This window comes from Cupressus sempervirens, chromosome 7 (genome assembly GCF_028749045.1).
Source record: "Cupressus sempervirens isolate cs-2001-9-10 chromosome 7, ASM2874904v1, whole genome shotgun sequence".
NCBI lineage: Eukaryota > Viridiplantae > Streptophyta > Pinopsida > Cupressales > Cupressaceae > Cupressus > Cupressus sempervirens.
In genome coordinates this window covers 469,343,431-469,349,420 of record NC_143124.1, presented here as the reverse complement: position 1 = coordinate 469,349,420, position 5,990 = coordinate 469,343,431, and the positions used below count along the sequence as shown (strand labels likewise).

At 34.1% G+C, this 5,990-nt stretch overlaps 1 pseudogene; it reads left to right on the top strand.

Moving 5' to 3' along the window:
• Positions 1 to 486: 486 nt before the first annotated feature.
• Positions 487 to 1,768, top strand: LOC149547566 (G-type lectin S-receptor-like serine/threonine-protein kinase At2g19130 pseudogene; annotated as a pseudogene).
• The last annotated feature ends 4,222 nt before the right edge of the window (positions 1,769 to 5,990 follow it).

The following is a 5,990-nucleotide window of genomic DNA, read 5'->3' as shown; positions in this document are numbered from 1 at the left end:
TTCTTTTATTTATCTTTTTTGAGACTTGGTATGCATATTTACTATGTTATTCTTGCATTCTCTCATAGAACATGATCTGAAAGTTAATGCTAAAATATACACACAATCAAATCCACAAAAAAACTCATAAAAAAAGTAATTTTATATATTCAAAAATATCTTTACTAATTTTATATATCTCCTACTTATCAATATCTTTACTGTTTTTAAAATCAATTGGCTGCATAGCCCCGGTTGCTCTGCGCATACGAGAAGATGTACGAATCAGAAAATTGTTTTGTTGACTTTGTTAGGCTCAAAAATTAAATTAGATTACAAATAAAACAAAATGATTAGTTGACTTGACTTTATTGAGGTTAATAACTGTAAGGAGTAGAATAAAATGTGCTATTGAGCTTCATTTTCTTCCATGAGAACGGAAATTAACCTGTTCCATACGGACTAGTTGGCTCATCTCTGAATTCCTACAACCACAAAAGTGTGAAAATGGGGAGGAAGGATCAATTAGCTTTTGCACTCTTTGCTTTTGCACCCTTTGTTTATGCACTCTTTGTTGCACTCTTTGTTTATGCACTCTTTGTTGCACTCTTTGGTTCACTCTTTGCTTTTGCAATAGTGCTTGTGCTACTTGTCATTGCTTTAGTTTTTACAATTGTAGCGTGGCGGTGGCGTCGGTCAAGATCGAGTACCCAGAGCTCTCCAGATACGTCGTATGCATTGCTGCTCAGAACGTTCACTGACGAGGAGTTGAAGGCCGCAACCAGGAATTTCAGATTCAAGTTGGGGGCCGGTGGATTTGGCTCAGTGTTTAAAGGAACCCTAACAGACGGTACGCTTGTAGGCGTAAAGAAACTTGAGGCTTCGAAACAATGTGAAAAGCAATTCCGGGCAGAAATCAACTCCGTGGGAATCATAAATCATAAGAATCTGGTGAGGCTTAAAGGGTTCTGTGCACAAGGATCACGCAGATTACTGGTTTACGAATACATGCCCAACGGCTCTCTAAATTCATTCCTTTTCATCAATAATTCCAAACGCCAACCGAAGACACTGGATTGGAGGACTCGTTTTGAGATCGCGTTGGGTACCGCAAGAGGATTACTTTACCTCCATGAGCAATGCAGCGACTGCATAATTCACAGCGACATAAAACCCGAAAACTTTCTGTTAGATGAGAATTTTATTCCCAAGTTGGGGGATTTCGGCTTAGCAAAGCTTGTGGGTAGAGATTTCAGCAAAGTGCTGACGACTACGAGAGGAACGCGAGGATATTTGGCTCCCGAGTGGGTTTCTGGCCTTCCCATCACTTCCAAGGTTGATGTTTATAGTTATGGCATGACTCTCTTGGAAATTATGTCAGGTAGAAGAAATCTGGACTTCACTGTGAAAGAATCGAGTATGTATTACCTTCCAGCCTGGGCTGAAGAGCAAATTTGTCAGAGGAACATGATAAACATTGTAGACAGAAGAATTGCAAGTGATGCGAATGTGGAAGAGGTGAGAAGAGCTGCTCTGGTAAGTTTGTTATGCATTCAAAATGAAGAGAATGCGAGGCCAAACATGGCACAGGTGGTGTTGATGCTTGAAGGTAAGACGGAGGCTCCCACCCCACAAATTTCAGCCGTGATGGTTAACCGACGAGTAGACGGCCGGAACAGTGGGAGTGATAGCGAAAGCGATTGCATTGTTTGAATTTGGACAAAGATGAAGAGCCAAGTCAATAGTCATTTAATTTTTAATGATGAAGTCTGTTTTCTCGTCAAGATGAAGGAGGTAAGTCAAGAGACATTGGTTTAATGATAGATTCTACTTTTGTAGACACATAAAAGCTGTTGAATTTCAACAATCATATGTCTACAATCTAAGATTGTGCTTAATAAAGTGTTGATCATTTCTAATTTTATTAAAGTATTAAGCAAACATTTGACACATTCATAATTTAAAGATTTAAAATTGCATAAGTTTATAATTTTAAACTTTGAAAAACTAGTGGTATAATGTTCTATTTTCTTTTTATCTTTATTTATTTATATTTTATTCAAAGAGAGAGCAATTTATATTTAAAAAATAAAGTGCTATTAAAATCTTTTGATTAGAAGAAGTTTGTACACAAGAACATTATTAGATGTAATATTCAACTTTTGTCATCTATTGAAAACTGAAGTTAGATTGTGATATGAATTTGTAAATAGAAATAGAAAGTTTTAATGTACATCAATTTTTTAAGTCGTGCTCTCTTAATAGAGAGTAGTTGAGAGTTTAATTGGTTTCAAGAAAACTTAAATGACACTCCTCACCCCATATATTTTGATCCTTAGTGAATAGTGAGAATTATATGCCTCACATGTTGAAATGTAATGTCCAATGGTCACACTAAGATTCATTCACACACCCTGCCCCCCCATCATCTCTTTATATTTGAAGATCTATGTAAGATCACTAGATGCAATCTATGTATGTAGTGTCAACAAAATCATTGTCTTCATTTATATTGAGTCTGATCAAAAGTCAGATTTGATAGGAACAAAACCAATCTCGTTATCTGCAGCGAAACAGACATTTCAAGACAAGGATTCACAGCTTTCCTTGTTTTTCTCTGATCTGTGAGCTGGATTTGAATCACGTGGTATATTTTATTTTGCTTTCTTTCAATCGATTCCAATTAAAAGAATTTAAAAATTCAATCGATTAAGCACAGTCAAATGTGTATTTAGACTGCTCATAGAAAACGTATATAGTAACTTTTATATTAAAAATACCTAGGGGAAAAAATTGAACTATATTTTTTTGTCTTCATACGAGGCATATTCATTTTAAATTATTTTTTAAAAATAAATCAATATTTACGTAGAGACTAGAATGTAGAATCGATGTATTTATTTATTAATTTGAAAAAATAAAAATAAAAAATATTTTATTAATTAAAACATATGCTCGGTGGTTAGTTTTGATTTTTACAACTGTCTAAAATAATGATTAATTTGTTTATTCAAGTTGATTTTATTTTAGGTATAGTAGAAATAAATTGATTGTCTATTGTAAATAGTTTTGCTAATAGAAAGATAAATTTGACTCCTAAGACAAATGGCATGGCAGTAGAAAAATCATTGGAGTGGCATGATAAAGATACTCCATTAGGTAATAATAGACTTTAAAAAAATTGAAGAGAAGGAAGGAGAAAAATTTTCATTCAAAGATTATAGCAAGTAATGAGGTGTGTTGGAACTCAACAATTTCCTTGTACAAGAAATGGGGAGTTCTGTTCATTAACTTAAAGAGACGTACAAGACAATTTGTTAGAAAACATTGTGAATCAAGCTTTAGCTAAAGATGTGCATCAAGTGGATCACTGGTTAAAGAGAAATAATAGAAGCTTTACAAATTCACTCAAATAAGATTTGACACAAACGAGAGGGAAGTAACTCCATTCAAATCCAAGAGGGGCAAGCCTTAAAATAGTTCCAAAAAGAAAAAGGTTGATAAGCATTATATGGTGGATAGGCAATATTCACTAGAAATGGAGACTTCAAATTTGGGTAAGAAGAAATTAATTGAATACATGGAGAATGAAAATTGTAAGGGCTCAATCAATGTGAGTAAGTATAGGGAAAATGGAAAAGAAAATGCTAGTGAAGAGAAAGGAAAGAACAATGGAAAAAAGTTGCAATAATTTGGAAAACAAAATTTATTGGAAGATCAAACTTGTCAGAGGAACATCGAGTATATATTACCTTACAGCCTAGGCCAAAGATCAAATTTGTCAAAGGAACATGGTAAACATTGTGGACAAAAGGATTACAAGTGATGCAAATGTGGAAGAGGTGAGAAGAGTTGCTCTTGTAATTTTGTTATGCATTAAAAATGAGGAGAATGCAAGACCAAACATGGCACAAGTGGTGCTAATGCTTGAAGGTAAGGCAAAGGCTCCCACCCCACAAATTCAAGTCTTGATAATTAATGGAAGTGATAGCAATAACAAAAGTGATTTTATTGTTTGAAATTGCTTGGTCAAGCTTAAATAATGTCCTTTGATGCTTTTTACATTTCATGTTCTTTGACAATGGACAAAGATGATTGATCTAAGTCAAAAGTCATTTAATTTTTATTTGTAAACTATGTTCTGTAGTCAAGATGAATGAGCTAAGTCAAGAGACATTTATTTAATGATAGAGTCTACTTTTGTAGACATGTTACAAGGTGTTTGAATTTAAATCTTTTTAAAAAGATGAATAAAATAAGGAGAATTTAAAATTGTGTTCATTATATTTGTTTATAAAGAAAGTGTGATGAATATTAAGATTTTATTAAGAATAAATAATAAATGTAAGAATTTTAATACAACTTTCTTCTTTCTTCCATCTTTATGATGGATTCTTAAATATGGTTCAAATCCTTGACAATATATATATATATATATGAATTTTTTATTATATAAAAGTAGCCAAAACTAGGGGGCAGGCCCAAAACAATAGTGGTGTAACTACTAGGAAGAAACCAACAGAAAACCAAATAACCCTTAACACTTTACATCAAAAACAACAGTAAAGTAAAGGTACTAGTGTTCATGTTCTTAAAACTAACAAAGTTTAACATATTAACAAAATGCATGTAGGTGGTCAATGCATCATATCACCCACTACCCAAACCCAAGTTTCATCGAAAAGCCAAAACCATGTAAACTAGATTGAAGGAAACTACAAATAGATAACCAAAAAATACCAAGCACGAGATAGACCACTAATTGTCATCTTTATTCTTGCCTTTCCCAGCCAACAAAACCTTAGCCCAGTCCTCCGCAAGGAAATTGTATAATAGTTTCAAATAATCTTTACCCAGGCCTTCCTCCTCCTTCTTATAAGCCACTAGCTAGAGGGTGATTGGCACCTCATGTGTCACCTCTAGGGAAAATTTGGAGAAGAGGGTGAACCCTTCCTCTAGCGCTTGGCGCTGGTCCTTCAGTTCCTAGATGTCTTTTGGGATAACAACCACCGTCTTCATAGTACCAATATTTAGTTCCTTGTTATAATTCTCATTGGACTTCCTCTTATCCTGCACATCCAAATTGTTAGTGGGAGCCCTTAAGATTTCCAAACCGTTTGGCATAACAGGGGAATAAATAGTATCAGGGGAGACTTTTTCAGCCTTAATGTGTGTTTGGTTAGTAGCAGATAACAAGGTGAAAGAGGCAAAAATATGGGTGGGGTCTTGGGAAGGGTTCTTGGTAGGGTTTTCCACCTTAAAATCCCATGTACCATCGATAGTGTCATCCCATTTCTCCTCCTATTTAAAATTAGTATCCTCCTTCAACTTTTCCTTATCATCCCCTGAGGTTTTAGCACTCTCCTCCAAAACTTCCTGCTCCTCCTCCTAAGATCTTATGGCCATTTGTTTAAATCTACCCTTGGTCATAGCAAGCCTACCCGATCTTCTTCTATTCTCATGAAACTCATCATCCGAGTCCCTAATCTCAACTCCCACCCTCTTTTCAATTTTAACTATTTTAATAGTAGTCTGCTCCAAAAATAGGGTCCAAAAATTAACTTCACAATGTTAATGTTGTCCAAAAATTTAAAAAAAATTTATATGGTTAGAAAAGTAAGAATACGTGTGAGATTATGGTGTTGTAATTATTTGCAAACCTGATGATGCCAAAGACCAAAATTGATCTTACTAGATAAAAAACATCAAAAGCAATGAAAATAAAGGGAAAAGATCAAACCATGCCTTTGGTTAGGTTAACAAGCCTATCAGCAAGCCTAAACATGATCATGCTTTGATGTTTGAATAATGTGAGCACATTATTTTATTATTAAAACTCAATTATGATACTATTAGTAATGTGATCGTATTATATGAGTATAAAACTAAAGTTAATTGCCATTTTCCATTAACATTATATATATCAATCCAAGCCTATGGGTAGGTGAATAAACCTATTACCAAGCCTAAACATGATCACATTTTAATGTTTAAATAATGCGAGCATGTTA